At 41.7% G+C, this 25,967-nt stretch overlaps 1 protein-coding gene across 6 annotated transcripts in view; it reads right to left on the bottom strand.

The window, feature by feature from the left end:
- Positions 1-23,655, bottom strand: part of LOC138972836 (b(0,+)-type amino acid transporter 1-like) — a 54,049-nt gene extending 30,394 nt beyond the window's left edge. Inside the window, exon 1 of one of the 6 annotated variants that reach the window (XM_070345518.1) lies at positions 23,195-23,655. The gene's annotated coding sequence lies outside the window, so the exon portion shown is untranslated. Of the gene's footprint in view, positions 1-610; positions 760-1,026; positions 1,297-3,408; positions 3,431-15,985; positions 16,045-18,484; positions 18,582-23,194 lie in introns of those variants that run through there. The other 5 variants (XM_070345537.1, XM_070345530.1, XM_070345540.1 and 2 more) reach the window with 5 other exon arrangements.
- Positions 23,656-25,967: the final 2,312 nt, after the last annotated feature.

The following is a 25,967-nucleotide window of genomic DNA, read 5'->3' as shown; positions in this document are numbered from 1 at the left end:
CTCTCAATCATTCATGCTTCTACTAGGACCTGGCCTCATCTAAAAAGCAAACCAAAACTCAGTCAAGGAATGTAGGAATCTGCAATCAAAGACAAGTCATTGTACAATCTATGATTGTATGAACATGAATTTTAAGACATGGAGAGTGGCAGTAGAGCACAAAATGGGGTAATTTCAGTCAGGTGTAGGCGCAAACACTCGCTTTCCCATACCCCCTAAGCTTCATCATACTCATAAGTAACATTGTAATTCACTCATAAAGTCAATTAAACCCAGTATTGTAACAAAAATACATTGAAATCTGTCATTTCTAAAACTTCCAGTCAATAAAACCGTGAAACAAAGCAATACAACAAGTGTCTAATTAGATCTTCAGATTGTCACTATCGATGTATCAGGCACATCATCTTTTAAGAAGAGGTCAATGTCATGCCTGCATCTGTGCACCTCTCTCTCTCTCTCAACTCAGCTGCCTTTGGGCGTGTCTGTGCGCCGTCTTATTCCAGACTAAGAGCAGAACCTATGCCTGATCCTGGAAGTAACGTTTTACCAAAATAAACACAGACTGAGAGACTGATGCCACTGTAAACTGAAATCGTCAACGACCTACCTATTATGACTGCCGTATGTGGACTCAACACAGTTGGCAATGTCAATGACTGAGCTCGAGAGCATATAATAGCCTTCCTCTTACTACCAAAAAGCTCGGCAAAAGAAACCGCACGAGCACTGCCGTCCCCGGAAGATACCAAAGTGAGCATGCGATCGGTGAGAACTTGGCAAAAGACAAACTACTTGTAGATGCTGCGCCAGCATCCGTGATGTGCGCACGTGCGGTTCTGACGTCGGCAGATCTATTTTCTGGGACATAACCATCCCGCATTTCACCGCGCAGTTCAGCCTACCATTCAAGAAAAAGAGTCTAATCTAACGAGTGGTATGCTTTTCTCGCAAAGATGAAATTATATTTGTGAAAAGCGAGCATCGGAATCCCGTTCACACATGAAACATATGTTTTAGGCTTACGTTTTTCTCATGCTGCAGCACAATCTGAAAACCATGCACTGGCTTCTGTTTTGCGTAGCACTAGCAGACAACTTTCCAAGCCTTCGCCTTCCTTGTCAAAACAAGTCAACCGCTTAGAGGGCTGACAGAAGACCGACAATGATGAATATCTGTGTCCTTTTCCACTCGATCGTTAAAAAACAGCTAAAATCGTGATTTTAACACCGTTTGAATACATGTATTATGATGATCATGTTACCAAGCGCCACACACTTCGAGCTAGATGATGCAAACCGGCGGGGAAAGTTGATAATGCGCATGCGCCTATCGATCAACCAATCCAAAGCAAGATTCGTGTCATGCCTGACCAACTAGACTACCCGCCGAAATGGGTGAAGTCTGATCGAGTAGCCTACACACGAGTTATACATTTAAAAAAAAACAAGTCGCGTAAGGCGAAAATACAATATTTAGTCAAGTAGCTGTCGAAGTCACAGAATGAAACTGAACGCAATGCCATTTTTCAGCAAGACCGTATACTCGTAGCATCGTCAGTCCACCGCTCATGGCAAAGGCAGTGAAATTGACAAGAAGAGCGGGGTAGTAGTTGCGCTAAGAAGGATAGCACGCTTTTCTGTACCTCTCTTTGTTTTAACTTTCTGAGCGTGTTTTTAATCCAAACATATCATATCTATATGTTTTTGGAATCAGGAACCGACAAGGAATAAGATGAAAGTGTTTTTAAATTGATTTGGACAATTTAATTTTGATAATGATTTTTATATATTTAATTTTCAGAGCTTGTTTTTAATCCGAATATAACATATTTATATGTTTTTGGAATCAGCAAATGATGGAGAATAAGATAAACGTAAATTTGGATCGTTTTATAAATTTTTATTTTTTTTTACAATTTTCAGATTTTTAATGACCAAAGTCATTAATTAATTTTTAAGCCACCAAGCTGAAATGCAATACCGAAGTCCGGGCTTCGTCGAAAATTACTTGACCAAAATTTCAACCAATTTGGTTGAAAAATGAGGGCGTGACAGTGCCGCCTCAACTTTCACGAAAAGCCGGATATGACGTCATCAAAGACATTTATCAAAAAAATGAAAAAAACGTTCGGGGATTTTATACCCAGGAACTCTCATGTCAAATTTCATAAAGATCGGTCCAGTAGTTTACTCTGAATCGCTCTACACACACACACACACACACACACAGACACACACACAGACACACGCACATACACCACGACCCTCGTTTCGATTCCCCCTCGATGTTAAAATATTTAGTCAAAACTTGACTAAATATAACAAGTCGCGTAAGGCGAAAATACAATATTTAGTCAAGTAGCTGTCGAACTCACAGAATGAAACTGAACGCAATGCAACGCAGCAAGACCGTATACTCGTGGTCCACCGCTCACGGCATTGGCAGTGAAATTGACAAGAAGAGCGGGGTAGTGGTTACGCTATGCTGCATAGCACGCTTTTCTGTACCTCTCTTCGTTTTAACTTTCTGAGCGTGTTTTTAATCCAAACATATCATATCTATATATTTTTGGAATCAGGAACCGACAAGGAATAAGATGAAAGTGTTTTTAAATTGATTTCGAAAAAAAAATTTTGATAATAATTTTTATATATTTAATTTTCAGAGCTTGTTTTTAATCCGAATATAACATATTTATATGTTTTTGGAATCAGCAAATGGTGGAGAATACGGTAAACGTAAATTTGGATCGTTTTATAAATTTTTATTTTTTTTTACAATTTTCCGATTTTTAATGACCAAAGTCATTAATTAATTTTTAAGCCACCAAGCTGAAATGCAATACCGAACCCCGGGCTTCGTCGAAGAGTACTTGACCAAAATTTCAACCAATTTGGTTGAAAAATGAGGGCGTGACAGTGCCGCCTCAACTTTCACGAAAAGCCGGATATGACGTCATCAAAGACATTTATCAAAAAAATGAAAAAAACGTTCGGGGATTTCATACCCAGGAACTCTCATGTCAAATTTCATAAAGATCGGTCCAGTAGTTTAGTCTGAATCGCTCTACACACACACACACACAGACACACACACAGACACACACACGCACATACACCACGACCCTCGTTTCGATTCCCCCTCGATGTTAAAATATTTAGTCAAAACTTGACTAAATATAAAAAGGAAGAACAAGAAACGCCTCAACAAAAATTGATGACAAATATTACATTGGTGTGCTTGATATAGACAGTCCATTGCCCGGTGTCGAAGCCTACACGTTTTCACATCCGAGTTCAGTGATTGACTCACTGAATCAGTGATCGTGAGGCCGCTGAGACGGCTGCCAGAGAGAGACAGAGAAAGAGAGAGAGACAGAGAAAGAGAGAGAGAGACTGAACTGACTGATATGAGTTGTCACACCCGGTACTGTCGGTACTCATTTTGCAGCACAGTCAAGCGCTTTTTTTTCCATTTTAGCAGTGGGGTGGGTGTTGTAAAACAGTTGTCTCGTCAGTGTCAGTCGACTGACTGAGAGACTCAGTGAGAACGCAGAACCGACCGATTCACTGGTTTAGCCTCGGCCGGTCGGACGTGGTGCTACCGGCGAGTCAGTCACTCAGTGAACCCCCCAGTAAACCACTCCCTGAAAATGAGGAAAACGCGCACGGAGGCAATGCCTGCTGCTGGCGGCAACCGTTCAGCAGTGTCACAGCCGTGCGATATGTAGAGAATACCACATGGCTTGCTGTGTCGTACCAGATTTACACGAGTTGTTTTTTTAAATATTGAACTGCGAGCGAAAGCGAGCTGTTCACTATTTGAAAAAGCAACGAGTGTAAATCTGGTACGAAACAGCAAGCCATGTAGTATTCTGTTTATCCTACATACTGTACTAATTAGTGTATTTTACTGAAAATGTCCTGCAGTCATCGAGGCAGCTAAATTGAAGACGCTTGTTTTGGAACCTAGTCGATCATCTCTTCTAAAGCCTCGTGCAGTCTATTACGCCAAAGCAAAGAAACGTCGCTCTGAAAGTGTGGCGTGACGTGTTAGTTCTAAAGATTTATCGAGGGTAATTATCGAGCGCAATTGTTGTCAGTTTCTATAATGACGTTTGTCTCGGTGACTTGGGCATCATAAGCAATGGAAAAACAGGTCCCTGCCAGACTTGCTTGACATGACCTCATTTACATGATATACTGACACACGTGTGATTTGAACGATTATTATCTCACGGGTGTCTCTCACGTATGTAGGAATAGGATAAGTGGAGGGTAAAAAAACTGTCAGCAGGACAGCCAAATCGGAGTCAGTACATGTCTGTCACGTCACAGTCATTTGGCTTGTTTTTCAGCAGTGAAAATGAATTGTTGACAGCATCTGTTTGAGATATATATATATATAAAACCGCGTGACCACATACGCATCCCCAGTGCTGCAATAAAACATTCAATAGCAGCTGCTCTATAATAATTTATAGTCCAAAAACAAGGACTGCGACGGCTGGACTGTTGGCAGAAATACACTGTACAGGGGCGGACCAGTTGCTTTGTAAGGGGGGGGGCACTTTGAATTGAAAGTGAATGTGATGGGCGCGAAGCGCCCGAATTTGCTAGGGAAAAATTTTTGCCCAAAGAAGCAAAATGGTGCCATCTGGTGCCATTTGAACTTAGAAATGGTCATAGAATCAGCATAGAAAAATCTTTTTTTTTTTCTTCTTCTTTTTTTTTTTTCTTTTTCAGGGGGGGGGGGGGCACGTGCCCCCTGTGCCCCCTCCCTCGTCCGCCCCTGCTGTAACAGGCGGATAGTGAAAGGTAAACAAGTCCTCACCCCCCCCCCACCCCCTCCCCTAACCCCCTTCTCCCAACTCGTGTTTTTTGTGGTGTGTATGCACGGTGGGGTTTCTTCCCCGCACATCCGTCTGTTTGTAGGCGGCCTACGTGACTTTCAAGTCACAACAAAATATTTTGGGACTGTCAAGACAAAGAGACATCCTGCCTTCCCAGGCTCGGATTCATTGATTTTCTTCTCCTTTAGTTATGTTGACATCGATGGCGGCCGGGCCGGGCCCACAAAACGAACTTCCCCGTGTTTTGTTTTGTAGCGGCTGTAAAAGGGCTTTAATCTGACATTTCAGTGTAGGGAGCGCGGCGCCCTAACCGCGGCCGGCTTGACCCATGCCAGTGTACACATCACATTTTTCAATGTCCCAGGAAATATTGCACTTTTTTCTTCTTTTTTGTTTTTGTTTTGCCGTTTGGGGGGGTTACGGTGCTCCTCTTTAAGTTTTGACTTCAACTGTCTGGGTGATATTCAACAAGGTTTTATTAAGTAGGCCATAACTGAGCTTCAAGCATGGTGGCTAATTGTAAAACTAAAAGATTAAATATAAGCAGTTCAAGTTACTACATTATTTTAAATTCATAGTTGCCTGTACAGGCGGATAATTCCACATACGGTCTGTGTGTGTGTGTGTGTGTGTGTGTGTGTGTATGTGTGTGAGTGTGTGCGTGTGCGTGTCTGTTTGTGAACAGACGGTGTGAGTCATCATAGTGTGTGTGGGTGTGTGTGTTGCAGACACAAGGTGTTTTAATTTTAGTCGTTCACTGTGTCAGCGTGTGGGTGGACCGAAATAAGCCTACCAACCGAACACCCACATACGTGCTACTAGTCTACTTGCGTGTCCGTGTGAAACAGGCATATAAGTTTGTGTGACGAATTAGCCCAAGTAGTATAATATGGCAAGGCAACAACGACTCGGTGCCATGATAAACACCCCTGTCTTGTTCCAGCGTCGCGGACGACGCTGGTATCTGTGGTTGGGAAGAACGTGCCTGTGGAGAATTAGTCTCCAAGCCAAAGCGCGCTGACTCTCCAAGCCAAAACAATTTCAAAGCTGAAAAAAATGTACAATTTACGCGAAACGATTAAACACAGCTTTCGGGTGTTTATCAATCTAAGATGTACATAAATATACCACTCCGACCATAAGGAAAAGAAAAAAAGACACACACAAAAAAAGACCGAGAGGAGCCGAGTCAATCCGAGACCAACCGAGAGGACGTGTTTCGCGCCGTTTCGACGTCGTTTGTTCAGATGCGGCCGGTTGGATCAGTTGCGGTCATACAAGGGCGCCTTACACAAGAAAAGATCTTCAACAATCCCGATCATCATCATGGTACAATAATGTTTTGTGCGCCCCCATGTATGTGTTCTGTGCTAATAATGCACGGTTGTGAAATGTCCGTACACATTTTGTGGCACTATGTAATTGTTAGTGCATCCTCCTGCGGATGCTTCGTGCTAAAAATGCACTTCCATTAAAATATTGTACGCTCATGTCAGTAATATATTTTCAATTGTTTCTCTGTCAATTTCAAGTGTTTGTTTCCAATTACTTCAGTATCTCCCTGTTGCAATTCCAGGTGATTCATTATGCATGTGCCAATTTGAGGTGTTTAATTCTGATTCCTGTATTTACAGTGTAAAATTAAAACTATTGTTTTCAAACATTCCTATGACACCTGGTAATGGTTCTGTGGTTTTGTTTTTAATTTGTATTTTGTTTTTCTGCAATAAATATTTGAAATGGATCTGAGGCCGACTTAGTCTTTTAGCACTCTTTTTCACCACATTCCCACGTACAGATATTGCAATATCAACTCTTCCTTTCTACCTGTTTCAAACAAGCTCTATTTTTTAATTAAAAAGTTTTTACTAAATGTCTTAACATAGAGGGGGGAATCGAGACGAGGTTCTTGGTGTATGTGCGTGTGTGTGTGTGTGTGTGTGTGTGTGTGTGTGTGTGTGTGTGTGTGTGTCTGTCTGTCTGTGTGTGTGTGTGTAGAACGATTCAGACTAAACTACTGGACCGATCTTTATGAAATTTGACATGAGACTTCCTGGGAATGATATTCCAGGACGTTTTTGTTTTTTTTATAAACGTCTTTTATGACGTCATATCCGGCTTTTTTGTACAAGTTGAGGCTGCACTGTCACACCCTCATTTTTCAATCAAATTGATTGAAATTTTGGCCAAGCAATCTTCGACGAAGGCCGGACTTCCGTATTGCATTTCAGTTTGGTGGCTTAAAAATTAATTAATGACTTTGGTCATTAAAAATCTGAAAATTGTAAAAAAATAAATAAATTATAAAACGATCCAAATTTACGTTCATCTTATTCTTCATCCTTTTCTGATTCCAAAAACATATAAATATGTTATATTTGGATTAAAAACAAGCTCTGAAAATTAAAAATATAAAAATTATGATCAAAATTAAATTTCCGAAATCGTTTTAAAAACTATTTCATCTTATTCCTTGTCGGTTCCTGATTCCAAAAACATATAGATATGATATGTTTGGATTAAAAACACGCTCAGAAAGTTAAAACGAAGAGAGGTACAGTAAAGCGTGTTATGAAGCACAGCGCAACCGTTACCGCGCCAAACAGGCTCGTCACGTTCACTGCCTTTTGCACTAGCGGCGGACTACGTTCAGTTTCATTCTGTGAGTTCCACAGCTTGACTAAATGTAGTAATTTCGCCTTACGCGACTTGTTTTTTCTTGTGGCTGTTTGATCAATTCATAGCAAGCATTGACTGAAATAAACAATTTATATATCCAGCACAACATGCAATTCATTGACTTTTGACCCTAACCTTTTAACACTTCCCAAAATAACTGCTTTGGTGGACATTGCATCGACGCTGTTCATTTTGAATGAACATTTTTCTTGTGTAGTATCTGCCCGGACATACACAGTAACATTGCACTTCACCGCCCCAACGCCGCCACTGCACGTGCGCATTTGAGTCATTAACGTTGTAGTCAGTTATCGACGACGGAGTCATTCGTGTTGACCTCGTCCGACACTACAGAGTTGTAAGAGAAGAGATAGCCTACACCATGCAATCTTGTTGCATGCAACTGACTCATGGCGTCGAGTGTTATAAGAGACGAGATACACCATGCAACAAGTTGCATGCAACTGGCTCAAGGCTTCAAGTGTTGTATGAGAAGAGATACACCATGCAACCTTGTTGCATGCAACTGACTCAAGGCGTCAAGTGTTGCCGTAAGAGAAGAGATACACCATGCAACTGACTCAAGGCGTCAATGATGTAAGAAAAGAGATACACCATGCAACCTTGTTGCATCAGTGCACTGGCTCAAAACGTCAAGTGTTGTAATAGAAGAGATACACCATGCAACAAGGTTGCACTGATGCAACTGGCTCAAGGCGTCAAGTGTTGTGTTAGAAGGGATACACCATGCAACCTTTAGCCTATGTATGCAGCTGTCTTTGTGATGTAGCTGCATGTAACCATCTTTGGTCCGCTGCCCCACGTTGTGGGCGGCATTCGCATCTATCTATATATATATACGACTAGTGTCTGTCTGTCTGTGTGTCTGTTCGCGATGCACGGCCAAAGTTCTCGGTCGATCTTTTTCAAATTTGGAGACCGTATTCAGCTACACCCCGGACACAACCTCATCGATGAGATATTTCAACACGTGCTCCCAGCGCGCAGCGCTGAACCGATTTGGGTTTTTCTGTAGATCCACTATATCCATTCCCAGTAACTCTTCCTTATCTTTTCCAGTGTTTTGTTTTGCGCGTTTATCTCCCTTCCTTCGTGTGGCGTCAATCCATATTCCCGTTACTACGTTACTATTTTTAGAAGGTCACTGCACGTTACTATTTTTAGATCTCCCTTCCTTCGTGTGGCGTCAATCCATATTCCCGTTACTACGTTACTATTTTAAGAACGTCACTGCACGTTACTTTTTTTAGATCTCCCTTCCTTCGTGCAAAGCCGGGTCCCTGGTATTCTGCTCTACTTCTTCCCGGCGAAGCCGGTACCCGGCGAAGCGGGTAATCATCTAGTTCAACATCATCGTGCAGAACTTGAGGCGCGATGGCTCAGTTACGGGGTCTCAACTGAGTTCAGTGAAACACTGAAGAACTTTGGGTAAAGCTCACATCCATAAACACCGAAATACTGTCTGAACACATACGGGTTTGACCTTCATGTGACAGCGACAGGCACTTGCGGGCGCGGCAGCATACGCCGTAATGCACTGTATTATTTATACACTGTTCGTTCAATTGGACTATCGGCGTCCCGTTTCTGTCTTCATTCAGTCTCATTTGTTAAAAAAAAAAAAGAAAAAAAAGTCTCATTTCTTAACTCAGTTGTTGTTGGCAGCTGCAGCGCAAGTGTTTTGGATAGCGTGAGAGAGGCTTATAGTGCCGTGAATGAATGGAAGAGACTGATGTCGATAACATAAGACCCCATGTACTATTCCTGGACCGGAATTTCTGCCTGGCTGAACGGAAGTTGATCTGTTACATCACGACGGCATTATGGGAGCAAAAAAGGAACCTTCCAGGCTTCACCGGAAGTTCATCTGTTTCGTAATGGCTGCCGCATCAGGCGAGTGCCTGAACGCTTTTGTAAAGCCGGTTCTATTTAGTTATTTTCTCCATCGATGTATTGATGGATTGAACTCAGTGATGTATTCTTTGAGTCACTGCCATGGTTGATTGATTAATTCAGTCGTTCGTTTATGCGGCAAACTAAGAACTTAGTTGAAAATGAGTTAGTTTCTGTAATACTTTATGACCAGTGCAATACAACATAATACAATATTATACAATACAATGTACGTTATTTTTATTTATTATTATTTTTTTTTTTACTACAATATGACATACTAGAGGAATACCCGGCTTCGCTAGGTGAATCGCGAGACAGAGTATGCATCCACCAGTTTGTGCCCGGGGTCCACCTGAATATGCCCACCAAATTTGATGCAGAATATTTACGATGGGAGGGGTAGTATATATCAGTGGCAATATTTTGAAGATGGGAGGGATTTTGTACACGAATTGCAATACATAGATGTACTACTTGTGCAGAAAATCGCTGTGCAGAAAAGCGAACAAAAAAGTGTTTATTTTCGTAATTCGTATCGCGAAACAGAGTATTTATTCACCGCGGTTCACCGCAACGCAAACACACACACACACACACACACACACACACCACACCACACCACACCACACACACACACACACACACAAGCCGTATATATAGAGATAAGATGACAGTGGATTTTTCGCGTGGCTATAAATAGATTCGACCTTTGTACTTTTACAGTGAGGACAACGGGTGCAAGTTCTGTGTCTGTCCGTTAAAAAAGATCAAATCACTTTCAACACTGTTTCTCTTTCAGCAAACATGGCTTACCAACCACCACCGCATTGTACTCTCTTGCGAGTCATTCAAACTGGTCGATGAAAATTCAAATTTTCAACACGTGCTCTAAGCGCGGCGCGGTGAACCGCGGTGAATACTCTGTTTCGCAATACGAATTACAAAACTAAACACTTTTTTTTCGGCTCTACTTTTTCACTTCTTTCACTTCCGCCACACAACGAAAACGAATCTAAGCAGCGCTTTTCTGCACAGGTAGTACATCTAAGTATTGCAATTCGTGTACAAAATCCCTCCCATCTTCAAAATATTGCCACTAATACTACCCCTTCCATCGTAAATATTCATTGCAACCATTAATAGTCAGGAGCTTTGCCGGTGTTTCTGTGTCTACCCAGAAGCTCTACAGTAGATGGCGGGTACGACTACTGTCTGTGTGTGTATCTGTGTGTCTGTCTGTTCGCGATGCACTGCCAAAGCCTTTCAGTCTCGACGGATCTGCATCAAATTTGGTGGGCATATTCAGGTGGACCCCGGGCACAAACTGGTCGATGAAAATTTTAAACACGTGCTCTAAGCCGGCGAACCGCCACGCTGCATACTCTGTCTCGCGATCCACCCGGCGAAGCCGGGTATTCACTGGTTATTATAAACTACTCACAGCATCAAGCTTCCACGTGCAGTGCATCATTTTGTCAGAAACACGCTATAGAAAAAATGGTGAGTCAGCATAAAAACGGTAACATTTTCCAACTTTTCACCAATTTTCAACGCTCAGCCATTGACGCCCGAGTAGCACGTGCAGCACACCAAGCCTGTACAACAAAGGCAGGAGTCCACTCTGTGCGTGTGTGTAAGATCAGCGTTGTAGCTTGCAAAGTTTTGACAATAGCATCGATTTGCAAAAACACATGAAAATGAAGGGTGTTCCCTAACTTATTTTGAGTAGTTTATATGTATCGATTCCTTTCGTTTCTTCAGTTACGATAGAACGCGCACAAACAGTGCACTATGTTGCGGTCTTGGACACGCTGCTGAGCCGACTGGATAGTATTAGTTAGCCTCTGACGTCATATGGCCCAACGCATGAAAATCCAGTGTTCGATCGACACATAATATTAATAGCCTATGATACAATGGCGGCAATACTATACCTACAATGCAACTTAATTATCTAAGTGCGTTTTACACTCAGAAAAGTAGGATAAATTGGACAACATAACGTTAAAACAGCTGAATACTCACAGACCGTCACTCCGCCACGCATCTTATCGCTCACTTCAAATATAAACTATTTACATAAGAATCACAAGTCTATAACATGCCATTCTCTTTTCACACACACACACTGACACACACACACTGACACACACACACATCCGTCGCAGTCACGGTTACCAGAAAACGGTCTAATAGTGCCGCAAGTACTGAGCTTAATCAGTATATGAGTTTAACTGCGAACCATCCCTCAGGTAGCTTAAAGGCAGAGTAAGCCTCCCGTAAACCATCACAGATACGGTCAGGCTTTTACACACAGTACAAACACCCTTTCATTTAAAGGCAGAGTAAGCCTCCCGTAAACCATCACAGATACGGTCAGGCTTTTACACACAGTACAAACACCCTTTCATTTAAACACTCACCAATTGAGAACATCCTAGGTGCCCTCCGTAAAGAGCGAACAATTTTCAAAGAATTTATTTTTGCGTGGTTTATCTTACCCCTGAGCCATCGTGAACCCGTGTGATCCAGTTTTCCTTTTTCACAATGCAGTCGTCAGTTAGTCATGAATGCGACTCGATGTGAGCTTATCTACAATAGCACGTTTTTTATGCACGAAACAACGGCTGTGGTTCACAAGAACTCTAGCGATGGCTTTTGACTGTTGAGAGGAACGGCGATTTGCACTGATAAACCTTCGTCTGCTACGACCCTTGCGTGACCCTGCTTCCGGGCTTTTCTTTTTTTTAAACTTTCACAACTTCGAATTGTTCTGATCTTGTCTTGATGAAAAACGAATTCTTTTATGATTAAAGAATGTTTGTGTAACAAGCTGTCAATTTATTATTTAGATTTTAAAAGTTAGGTCTAGCGCAAAAACGAGGCGCCGTTGTTGTTAACGAACAAGTCTACGAAAATAAATTCTTTGAAAATGTCTCACGCTCGACAGAAAGCAGCCAGGATGTTCCCGTTCGGTGAGCGTTCAAATGGAAGTATGCTTGTACTGTATTTAGACGCTCGGGGAGCTCTGTGATGGTTTACGGGAGGCTTACTGTGCCTTTAAACACTCACCAATTGAGAACATCCTAGGTGCCCTCCGTGAAGAGCGAACAATTTTCAAAGAATTTATTTTTGCGTGGTTTATCTTACCCCTGAGCCATCGTGAACCCGTGTGATCCAGTTTTCCCCCTTTTCACAATGCAGTCGTCATAGTTAGTCATTTGAATGCGACTCGACGTGAGCTTATCTACAATAGCACGTTTTTTTATGCACGAAACAACGGCTGTGGTTCACAAGAACTCTAGCGATGGCTTTTGACTGTTGAGAGGAACGGCGATTTGCACTGATAAACCGGGCCGTCGTCTGCTACGACCCTTGCGTGACCCTGCTTCCGGGCTTTTCTTTTTTTAAACTTTCACAACTTCGAATTGTTCTGATCTTGTCTTGATGAAAAACGAATTCTTTTATGATTAAAGAATGTTTGTGTAACAAGCTGTCAATTTATTATTTAGATTTTAAAAGTTAGGTCTAGCGCAAACTTGAAACGAGGCGCCGTTGTTCTTCAGGGCCAAGTCCACGAAAATAAATTATTTGAAAAAATGTCTCACGCTCGACAGAAAGCAGCCAGGATGTTCCCGTTCGGTGAGCGTTCAAATGGAAGTATGCTTGTACTGTATTTAGACGCTCGGGGAGCTCTGTGATGGTTTACGGGAGGCTTACTGTGCCTTTAACAAATATATAGATGCAAGTGATTTATGCACCGGTAAGCAGATTGTAATGTGTACGCAGATTTTTGGGGGCACCAAAAACTGTTCGAGCGCAGTCAGCACAGTGCACATTCTCTGGTGGGTGTTGTTTTTGATTCGCGTCCAAATTCTTACCGCCAGCAACATAGTAGGCACACGATAACTTTTCTCTCAAGCTGAGCCCATCATGCATGTCATAACCTCCTGACAAGAACAAGGGCTGAAGGGAAGAACTGTTGATTTTAACTACCCACTCAAGTGTAGGGAAGTTTTATTCGCGGACCTACCTATCACGTGTAAAGTGGGGGTGGGTGGGAGGTGAGTTATGCCATTCATTGTAAACTTTGACCTTCTTCGTCTTGAATGCACGAGTTGCGCCAGTATAACAAAACATAAAAAATGTTGGTTTTTTTTTTTTTTTTTTTTTTGGGGGGGGGGGGGGGGGGGACTGCGATTTGCAAAGACTTAGATAGACTCTCAGGCATCATTCTGTATATATTTCATTGATTTGTAATTAAATTATCTCAGGAATGGAGTTCCACATAAGGGCGCCATGCAGAATATGAGAGACTGGACTTGTACAGGTCAATTCTTGGGGTTGGGGTAATTCAGAGAGAGAGAGAGGGAGAGAGAGAGAGACTAAGCGAGAGAGCTTTAGAAAGAGAGAGAGATTGAGATTGAGGGAGAGCGTAATCGTGAGAATGGAAGAGAGAGAGAGAGAGAGAGATAGGAGAGAGAGCCTCTGAGAGAGAGCACCGAGAGAGAGAGAGAGAGAGAGAGAGCCTCTGAGAGAGAGCACCGAGAGAGAGAGAGAAAGAGAGAGCCTCTGAGAGAGAGCACCGAGAGAGAGAGAGAGAGAGAGAGAGAGAGAGAAACTGAGAAAAAAGAGAGAGAAGGCAAGTTTATGCAGTTCTTTGTGTGAGCATGTCTGACAAAAAGGCAATCCTTCTTGTAAAAAATGTTCCCTTTTTTGAGCGTATTAAATTATTTTTGTATTCACACTTATCTCGAATTTTGCTGATAGCCCCCGGGGCTGGCCATTTTATTCGTGCAAAGTACTAAATGCTAATCTGTCACATTCAGCACATTTCAGCATTCAGCAATTCATTCCATCGAAAAAGACAAAGGAATAAGGTGGGTAGGAGACACGTTGAATAATCGTGTTATCCATCTGATTTATACCCAAGGACAGTATATAAGAGGGGTATTGGGACTGCCTTTATTTCTTGCCTCGTACTCTCCTCTCGCTTCACCCATGGCATTTTCTTCCAAAACACACACGTACGCACGCACGCGCGCGCACGCACACACACACACACACACACACACACACACACACACACACACACACACACACACACACACAACGCCCGTATGCTCTCATAGACACACAGGCACTCGCAACAAGTGCTTAACCGTTTAGTCTGTTTGCTTGTATTTTGCACTTGCGGTTTCTGTAGATCCTCAAAAGACTTGACAAGCCCTTTACGCAAGATTTGTGCATTGACAGGTATACGGCCTTGAGAACCTTGGCCTTTCTGATAACACTATAACCCCTCACCAGCCCGGGCCCCTCCCACCCACCCCCACCCCCACCCCTACAATCCGCTCCTTTCACTGAAGTGCAAAACCGTCCATGATAACACGGGAGTTTTTACTCAACCCTTAATTTCCTTCTTTTTCAGCGTGACTCAAACCTAAGGTCACCGGTGCCCCGGGGCCGACTTTTGCAGTGTATTTGCACAATGTCATGTACGCACAGTCTAACTTTATAAAAACACGCGCAGTGTTTGCCTTTGCCCTTGCAATATGTTTGGGGGACAAAACCAGGGAGGTTATCTGGACCAGGTAAACAAGAACCAACACATGAAGATAAAAACCCAGTCAGGACCAGGTAAAGACGACTCAACACAGAAGACAAAACGCAGTTTGAAGGGCGCACCGTTTGAAGTCTTTTCCTCCTCCCATCAACGTCTTGTCTTGGGGCGTACGACCCTTCACCGACATCGTTGCGTGGAGTCTGCGCAATGCGTTCAAATAAGCAATATGATTATGACGAAAGAATCGGTTTGAACAGATCCAACAAATGGTCTGTCGCTTTTTCCGTCTGTCTGTCGCTTTTCCATACAAATTGCTTATAATTGATGTGTTTTCATGTTGTTATAATTATGTTCAATGATGCGTATAATTAATTTCAACAGCAATCTAATTTCTGAGTTTGAAATAATAAAGTATTATTGTATCGCATCGTATTGTATTGTATTGTATTGTTTTGTTTTGTTTTGTATTGTATTGTATTGTATTGTATTGTATTTGGCTATCATTATTCTATTGGATTAGATTGTCTCATAAAGGTAGTCACAAAACAAGGGTATAAGAATGGACAATATAGCTTCAGAAGTGTATTGTATTCTTTATAATTTCCAGAATCCAAAAATATATAGGTGTGTCATGCTTACTCTGAAAATGAGCTCACAATTAAAGAAAGTAGGTTAATTGGGTACCACGTACGTTCGCATAGTCGAGTCACGGAGAGGAGCTTTACCCGTCTAGGCCATCGGGTTTTGGCAAGCCAAGCCTTACTAGATATAGTCTTGGCGATGACTGTTTTTGTTAGTGTTGATCCTTTAGTTCCAAGCCGACATATACATGATATTGAATGAATGTTAAGTTTTGATATCGCTTCACGCGACTTGTTTCCGGTTCAGTTTCTGGCTGATGGGAGGCATACACTGAGACACGAAGGGGCGTTATCACTAGCTAATCGAGTCATCATAAATTATCTCACGTGGTCGTCTTGGCTGTCAGGGACGGGTGGTCACATGAGTGTCACGTATTGCCTGTTTACTGGCCGCTTTCATGCTCCCCCACGCGCTGCAATATTGCAATAATTATTATTGAAGGAAAGGATCCAAGCCACATGTTCCGATATTGTTTATGAGCAGCAACATTGGCCTGACTTAACACAGCCAGGAAATGGATTTTCCTGTTATTCTTCCCTGGTCATTTCAGGCCTGTGAAAATGTTAAATGACTTTGCCGGAATTAGTTCTAAATTTAAAAAAAATTGCACCTCAAAAGAATAGGCGTTGCAGACACAGGCCTATGTGACTGTGGCTAAGATGAACAAACCCCCCAGCATATTTTACAAGCGTGCCCTCTCCATGCCCCCCTGCTCGACCTGACCTGGCCAGAGAGGACAACCCCCGACACAAAACTTTGGGGAACTGTGGAAGACCTGCGCCGAACCTGCGAGTTCATACGATCAGCAGGCCTAAGATTATAAGGGACACAACCGTCGAACGCTGAAGAAGAAGAAGTTCTAAATAGTTGTTTCATTTGTTATGCTGACGAGTTTTTACAACAACAACAACAACAACAACAACAACAACAACAACAACAACAACAACAACAACAACAACAACAACAACAACGTAAATTAATCAATAACAAAATGATAAAAATATTCAAATTTAGATAGTGAGTGTTCAATTTACGTCAGATTACAATCGCATCTGTTTGGCGACTCGGCTTGCAAAGGATGCATGAGACTTTAAAGGGCGGACACATATGTTTCAGACCAGTTCCCTTCTTTAACTTATGAGAAATCAATAAACGCAATTTCTCTTTAGCGTATTAGTGGTAACACGTGCATGTATTAATGTGATACGATTGGGAGAATAAGTTATATAAATATCGCCTAATTAATATGTACCACTTTTTGTTTCATGCTGATAACTAGTTTGTTTACTTGCACAGAAGTTTCATTTTGTGTTTGGTAGTTGTTATTTTTCTTAGTAAATAGTCAGGCATAATTAGAGCGAATTAGCTTTGATTAACAATCAGCAAAAATTACATACAACAAAATTCACAACTGGTCAATATTAGGAGCCTGGGCGCCTAATATGGACCTGTAAAGTGGTCTTGGCGAATCATTGTGAAAAGCCCGATGTACTCCAAAATAACATGGGACAAAACAGTGTACGCGTCAGACTGATTCAAATATGCATCCGATTTATTTGTTTCGGTTCAATGAGAAGATTTTTTGAAGCACAACATACTTCTTTTTTTTAACAGAGAGAAAATTTATGAAATTATCAACTTTCACGTAAAGAAGATTGTTTGATATATTTTTGTGTAAGCTTGATGGCTAGTTATACGTTATTTTCAGCAAGCTTTTTATGCTTGACTGCAACCAGTCTTTATCTGTTCTTTTCCTCTATTTGTTAAAGGTGGTGTGAATGAATGCAAATTCGCTAGTACGCTACGATACAGGAACAAACACAACTCCAAATGTAGGTTCCCTCCACTGTATTATTCAGCTATGACAACATACACACAAATACACACAATCATGAACATAAATTGTATAGGCGTAGATAAAAATGTCCACCAAAATACCCGTGTGACCTGGAATAATAGGCCGTGAAAGGTGGATGCAGCGCCTAAAGGCAGTCGATCTACTGGCCGATGTGAATGCGTGATATATTGTGTAAAAAATTCCATCTCACACGGCATTAATAGGTAATATGCGCCTTGAGTCGCCTTGTGTGGTGAGATACGTGCGCGATATAAATCCTCGTAAATAAATAAATAAAAAAATAAATAAATATTAGGTATTCAAAAATCCGGTACTCACAGGTTTGGATGCAAAAACAAAGCGAGATTACCATCCCGTGCACAATTTCACTAACAAAACCCTCTACCCTTCACTTATGTAGAGAAATACACAAACAGTCCGTGAATTCACAGGCACACGATATCTACTTTACTGGTATCGACTCACGGCTCGTGTGTAGTCAGAAAAAACAGTGTCTGCTCTGCCTACTAAACACTCATTATATCTTATGTAATTAAGATCTTATAGACATATTTTAACTCTGTTCATACACAGAATTACACAGCGTTTATGGCCGTTCACTAGGAAATGTATCTGAATACTAATTCCTTCCACTGGCGACCTCGGTCTACTCAGTTCCTTTCGCCCTGTGATCTCTATGGTCCAACTATACGGACAACCATAACCTTGCAATAACTTCGCGAAATCCCGTCGAATTTCAGCTATGCTGGTCTAGAGTTATGATACTTCGGCGGCTTCTCAGATCCTTCACACTCTTGTCATTTGGCCACTATCTCCCTCCCAGACCGGTTATACGACGCACTGCACAACATAATTAGCGGACATCTTGTCTTAGATATCTGTCTGCTATGTTTACAGTTTACAGTGTTAGTCGATTCAACTTATGCGATAAACACTCTAACGATATTCGAATGCTTATTCCATTTACCTGTTAAGTGCTTTCCTGTCGCATCTATCCGGGCTTCCTTTCTCCCGGCCGATTACTTGGACAGCCCCTCAATGTCCAAGGACAGTGGTAAAGTGTAACAATATCCTAGTTGCGATTTACAACATCAACTATTCTCGGTCAGTGAGCTAAACTCACAGTGCGTGCCACACACTTTGCTATGTCACGCTATATTGCTATTTCATATGTTACGTGGATTTCCATTGGTCAATTGGGCAAAACTGAGCTCAGTGCAAAAGTGATATCGACGACATTTCCGTCGATATCAGTTTTGATATCGACGACCTCTTTATTGCTTCCCCACTTCAAAAACAAAAACACCTAAATTTAAAAACAAACAAATATATATAAAATTGTAATTATCCCAGAATTTAGTTGAGCAAGTGACTAGACTTTTTGAAAGAAAAGACATTTTGAAATACTGAAAAGTACAAGAAAAGAGTGAACAAAAAGAAATAATAATCAGAGGGAGGGATATGGAACTTCTCAACAGACCATAGCAGAAGATATCATCACACAGTCCGTCAATATTGGGTAATATCTCTGGTTAGCGCTCTAAAAGCGTGGAGGATATCACTGTCAAACTTTGCATGTTACAGTGTTATTCGTGATTTCCTTCACAGGTGGTCCATATTAGGGGACACACACATACTGTGAGATTTTGCTATTACTTTTTATTTGCGTTAGAAAGACGGGGCCAAAAATTCTAATATGTAGTAATGACAGTCTTAGCTGTCATATAAAGCAACTTTTGTGAGTTAACAGCTGTGTCTGAGGACAGAAACTAGGTCGTTTTGAGCGTCACATTAAGAGTGAACGCTGCCAGAATTGTACAAAAGTGAAAAAAGCCTAACGGTTTTGTGGCTTGTGCAGTTTTGACACGTGCACGCTATCCAGAGAGGGTATTTGTAGCGAATGAAATTTTTTGGAGCTCTCTAGCACAGTTATTTTGTGTGTGAACCGGTCCATATTAGGAGCCGGTCCATATTAGGCGACCTTCCCCTAATTACGGATAGCCATCTGCTGCACTGATGCAACTAAAGTGCAGCAATGTATGCTCTTTATTGTTTTTAGTTTAACTATTTGTTTTCCTGGACGGTTGGCTGGAAGTGAATGGATAAATAAGTAAGTGTGTGTGCAGAACGTTGGCTACCTGGGGTGAAGCCAAAATGCGTTAGAATTCATTTGAAAGCAGCTGGATTTCAGGTGGATAGCGTTTTATCATCACACGAGATAGTATTTACTTTTCACACACACACACACACACACACCAGGCTCAGGGGAGGGATCAATCAATACTGTATCCATGCAGAACAGTCCCTTTGTTCAGTGACCCGGCCAGACAATTATATAAAATAAAGTGTCATTCTTGAAAAGAAAGAAAAAATAAGCGGAGTGTTTTGATGGTGCTCTCAGTTTGTGAGTCATGCAAAAAAAGACGCCACGTTTTAGAAACTGGTGTGAGCATTGCCGTTCAACATTGGAAACCTCGGTGAACAAGTTAGACGAAACACACGCATTTTCCGAGTTGAGTCATGTGATTAATTATGTAAGCCGGTTTGCAAATTATTTAAAAGATTTACTAATGGTACATTTCACACACCTCATGAAAAAACCCGGTCTGGCAGGCTAACATCATAGTTTTGTTGTTGTTGCATACTGTATGGAAATCTTCTTCTTCTTTTTCGTTCATGGGCTGAAACTGACTCCCACGTTCCCTCATGTTTTTACACAGGTGGGTTTTAACGGGTATGACCGGTATTTTCGTGTTTCTATAACCCACCGAACTCTGACATGGATTAAAGGAATTCAAGTTTCCGTGCGCACTTGGTCTTGTGCTTGCGTATACACACGAAGGGGGATAAGGCACTAGCAGGACTGCACATACATATTATGTTGACCTGGGAGATCGGAAACATCTCCACCCTTAACCCACCAGGCGGCTGCGGCCGGGATTTGAACCGGCTCACGACCTTCCGATTACTGAGAAGGCCGACGTCTTATCCATTCGGCCACTGCGCCCGTCAGTATGGAAATGAATTGCACGACAACAGTGACAACCGGAAAACAAAAACATCTTTCGAATCAGACTGAATAAGAAAATGAGAGTTAAAAGAGGTAGTGGGGGTTGGGATTACGCAGTGCACCAATATATATTAGGCAAACGTAATATGTTTCAGATGTTGTACAGATGAACACATACAGTTATATTTAAGTCTTATGCAACAAACATATGTTCTTGCGTTGTTCAAGTTTTTGCACGCACTCTCGTTATTTTCCCTACAAAGACAAACCACGACATGCATATGGGATGCATTTCTGCAGACCTCACTAACTGCGTTACATTACGGTACAGACAATTATACCAATGAGTAACATTATTACCGGATTACACGTTCATGCATGCCTATAAGCCTACAATAGACAAATACACCTCTCTCTCTCTCTCGCTCTCTCTCTCTCTCTCTCTCTCTCTCAGCCCGGGCGCTAAAAAATGGAAAGGCAGCTGGCCCAGATGGGTTGATTAACGAGTTTTATAAGAATGGTATTGATATACTTTTGCCTTTTTTGACCAATTTTTTTAATCATTTATTTGACAACGGTTTGTTTCCCGATGAATGGTCACACTCGATTTTGCACCCAATTCATAAGAAAGGAGATATTGATTCACCGGATAATTATAGAGGTGTTTCGTTGTTGAATGTATGCAGCAAATTATATAGTTTTATTTTGAATAAACGTATTTCTGATTGGATAGAAGAGAACGAAGTTGTTGGGGAGGAGCAAGCTGGTTTTCGCCAAGATCACTCTACAGTAGATCACATATTTACACTGTTTGGAACCGTACAGAAACAGTTGTTGAGACATAGAAAACTGTATGCAGCCTTTATAGATTTTCGGAAAGCGTTTGACTCTGTTCACAGGGATAAACTATGGAAAGTACTGGATCAGAATGGCATGTGTGGAAAGATTGTTTTAGCCCTTAAAAGTATGTATACGACAGTGAAAACGTGTGTTCGAGCAGGAGGTGAACTTTCAGATGTATTCATGTGTCCAGTCGGCCTAAAACAGGGTGAAAACTGCTCACCGATTTTGTTCTCATTGTTTATTAACGAATTAACCAAAGACATTATGGCAAATGGAAGACACGGTATTCATTTGTCACCGGATTTAGTCGAATTATTGATTTTGTTGTTTGCGGATGATGTGGTTTTAATCTCTGATAGTGTCATCGGTTTGCAAAACCAGCTAAATGTTTTATTGACCACCTCAAAGAAGCTTCAGGTAGTCGTAAATATGGCTAAATCGAACATAGTTGTGTTTAGAAACGGTGGTCATCTAGCATTACGAGAAAAATGGTTCTTTGGTGATAGTGAAGTGAAAGTTGTAAACATGTATAAATATTTAGGAGTCTATATGTCCACAAGAATCTCTTTTTCCCACACTCTAAACGACCTTGCTGATCGCGCGAGAAAGGGAGTATCAGCTATCCTCAAACTTCTTTGGAGTATTGGGGAATATTCTCCTGATACATTTTTTAAACTGTTTGACAGTCAAATACAACCGATCTTGACGTACGGTTCGGAGGTCTGGGGACTCTCTGCTGATCAACAAATTGTTGAAAGAGTACATTTGTCTGCCATTAAAAGGTTTGTCGGTGTCCATCCGAAGTCACCAAGGCATATAGTTTACGGTGAAACAGGACGTTATCCTCTGTTTGTGGTAACGCACATAAAGTGTATGAAGTTTTGGCTTCGATTAACTCGGATGGATGGCAACAGGTACCCCAAGAAAGTGTATAATATGCTACTGTCTATACAAAGGCAAAATTACACGACATGGGCTTGTAACGTTCGTAATGTTTTGTACAAGTATGGATTTGGTGAAGTGTGGGAAGCACAAGGTGTTGGTGATATTTCCACGTTTGTAAGAGAATTTCGCCAAAGACTTGTCGATTGCTTTAGACAGGATTGGCATAGTTCCCTTGAATCACACGTTTTTTATAATGTGTATTCGTTATTTAAGCAGTCCTTGTGTATGAGTGGTTATTTGTATCAGATAAGAAATGTTCATTTGAGAAGAATGTTAGCACGTTTCAGATTTGGTATGTCACCCTTAAATAACCACTATTTACAGTATAAACCCAATGTGAATAACGTAGACAGATTTTGCCCTTTGTGCTCAGATGATACACTGGAGACGGAAGTACATTTTTTACTTGTTTGTCCCGCATATAATGAGATCAGAGTTGAATTAATAGCCTCAAAGTATTATCGGAACCCATCCATGTTTAGAATGTGCCAATTACTATCCTCAACAAATGACCAAGTGGTAAGACAGTTAGCAACGTATATTTACAAAGCACTACGATTTCGCACTGATTCTCTGGAAAATGCTCAGTTGCAAGATGCAGGTCCATAATGTTGCTTTTTCTGCTTATTTTAACCATTGTTCGCTTGTATAATGTGTCACCAGTCTTGTTATGGGCCGGAGGCCTAACAAATAAAATTTCCGACTTCCGACTTCCGACTTCTCTCTCTCTCTCTCTCTCTCTCTCTCTCTCTCTCTCTCTCTCTCTCTCTCTCTATTTCTCTCTCTTTCTCTCTCTCTCTCCGGCTCTCTCTCTCTCTCTCTCTCTCTCTCTCTCTCTCTCTCTCTCTCTCTCTCTCTCTCTCTCTCTGTTATGCTTACCTGTATTGTATAGAGTGTTCAAACACATCGTGAGCCGCGTCACAGGTTGTCTCAACTCGGCAACAGAAGAAACAGCAGTAAAGACAACCTGCAATACAGCAAAATTCCACACACTGTCAGTTTCGGCGTCAAATCTCTGGTAGGTGGCAGTTTCAGAAACACTTGTAGTTCCTCGACGCACTAAAAGAGCACCGCGAGAGCAAAACGTCTGGACTGACAGAACAGGCAGTTTGTTACCAAGGCACGATTCCTCCCGATCGGGTATGGGGGAGGACGATGCAATGATACCGGCGTGTGATTGTGTGTGTGTACGTGCTGTGGGTCGCATGCAACCGTACAGGCTGCGCTGCAGTCTTCCCGGCGCGGATACGCCGAGGGGAGGTACAAAATTCAAGCAAAGGCAAGGACTGAATATTAAAAGCCAGTTCTCAATCTACTCCCGGTGTGTGAGAGTGTGTGTGTGTGTGTGTGTGCGGTGCCTGATATGTTCTTTCTACCTGACCAACTCAGCTCCGCCCCCTTCAGTCTACCTGTCATTCTTTTATAATCCTGTCGACTCCACAACCGTTGTGCCAGCCACGTGCTACGGCCTGTTAAAGGCACATTCCTTCCCGTCTCAGCCGGATATGGCCAGGCACGGCTTTTTCTTGGAATAATACCATCCCTTCACTCAAGTTGTCGGTACACATACAAAAAATCAACACCGCCCTGACGGCTGGCTGTGGTGATTTAGAGTTTTTGGATGAATTGATTTCTCAAAAAGCCACTACTTGCTTGTACAAAATTAATTCACAACAAATAAATATATTTCACTGTGCACAGAGATCAACCAGGCTGTTCAATTTTGGCGGTATGTGACGAAGTTGAGGGATGGTCTTAACCCATGGCAAAGCCTGACCATAGTCATTTAAAGGTGTGAGACAATGTTAGAGTGCTAGCAATCAACATTATTCGACCCTTTCAGTAAAGTGAGTATCTATTATAATTACAGTAAGCCACTAAGCGGTTCTGTAACTGATATTCACCGCTTGTTGCAAAGCATGTCGGTGACCGTGTCCTTTTGTTGTACAACTGACCAGGTGTCAAATTTTTTATTCCCAGAGATTGGAAGCTATGCAGCTGTGTCACTGGCCGATAAACCGACATGCAATATTTGAGAACTAGCAGCAATAAATATGATGTATATGAACGTGTCAAATTCCATTACCGTTTCAAATTGATGCTTAAAAGTTAGTTGAGGCATTATAAAAAAAAGTGTGCTTATCGTAACTTGTTTTACGCTGCGACGGACAATGGCGGCCAAACGAAACATCTCGTTGTTGTTATTTGTGCTTTTTCCTTGCATTTTGTCTTATTCTTTCTCTCCCCAAAACTAAACAGGAAACTTGTGTTTCGGATGGTGGCAAGGGAAACAAGGGTCGGTAGGTGCGTATGATAACTGCTGATAGATGATTTGGGGTCTTACACGTGGTGCCCAATTTTACACGAAAGCTCCGGTGTAACACGAAATGTTTACTCCACGAAAAATGTACTCCGGAGTAAATATTTCGTACGAAATTCTTACTCCGAGTACACTTTTCGTACGAGAAAAGAACTCCCCGAGGCACGAAAAAATTACTCCCTCCACGAAATTTTTACTCCCCTTTTTTTTTACTTCCAGTAAAAATCTCGTACGCAAAAATGGGATGCGGGCGAAGGGATAATGCCAATAAGTGATCTCGCGCACACGAATGTCGCGCTACCCTCCTTCCACCCCTTCCACCACCAAGACTAACAGGGGACAAGGGAGTACAAATTTCGTACACCTGCTAAATTGCTCGTGTTGGGGTGAAGTAATTTATTCGTTATTTATTCGTCAGGGGAGTAACATTTTTGTACGAAATGTTTACTCGGAACTCACCTGTCTTGGGGAGTAATTTTCTCGTGCAATGGGGGAGTGCTTTTTTCGTAAAGGGAGTAACTTTTTCGTACGAAATGTTTACTCCGGAGTAAAAATCTCGTGGGAGTAATTTTCTCGTGTTACACCGGTCACACCAACTCATCACTAAATAATCAGTGGCTTCAGCGTTCACAGATCTGTCTATTTTTACATTTAGTCAAGTTTTCAAGTTTATGACACAAAGGACTGGCGAAAACGCACGAACATTCTCGAAATTTTCATAGCCATTTCGGCAAATTTACACAAGAAAATAGCGTCTGGACACCAACATCCCTGGGATTGGAGCTTTGAGTTACAATGTCACCACCCCTACCTTTCATGTATTGTATACTCAATGCTGACAGATAGTACACACTTTTCAATTTTGTGTCACATGCGTAATGGATTCTTGCCTTGAACACAGTTCACCGAGGCCATATACTGTTGAACGTAAGAGAATTTGAGTAATATGCGCAGAGGAACGGCGTTACGTTTTGTATGTGCATTTTGCTCTTTTTCGGCATGAGAAGTAGAAATGTCCGAATTTACTTTGAGAATTTACAACGATGGGGAAACCGAAAAACGAAAAACTGGTGTGATTACTTATACTTTTTTAGAGGAGAAGAAGTGCAAACGTTAAGCTATTTTGGGCAGATATTTCACCAGACACGTGTCAAAACGGCGTGAAATTTAGTATGCAAATTGGTACATGTAGGGGAAAGTCCCCAAATGTTGAACAGGTGACTAATACCGAACAGCTGATTTCTCGAAAACAAGAGGCGACTGCTCAAATTTGACTGTACGAGGTGATAAGGTATCGTCTATCATTATTCTGTACGGAAAATCCTGGCGGCG

The sequence above is a fragment of the Littorina saxatilis genome, linkage group LG1 (assembly GCF_037325665.1).
Source record: "Littorina saxatilis isolate snail1 linkage group LG1, US_GU_Lsax_2.0, whole genome shotgun sequence".
Taxonomy (NCBI): Eukaryota; Metazoa; Mollusca; class Gastropoda; order Littorinimorpha; family Littorinidae; genus Littorina; species Littorina saxatilis.
The sequence above is the reverse complement of the archived record's forward strand: the minus strand, read 5'-3'. Positions and strand labels throughout refer to the sequence as shown.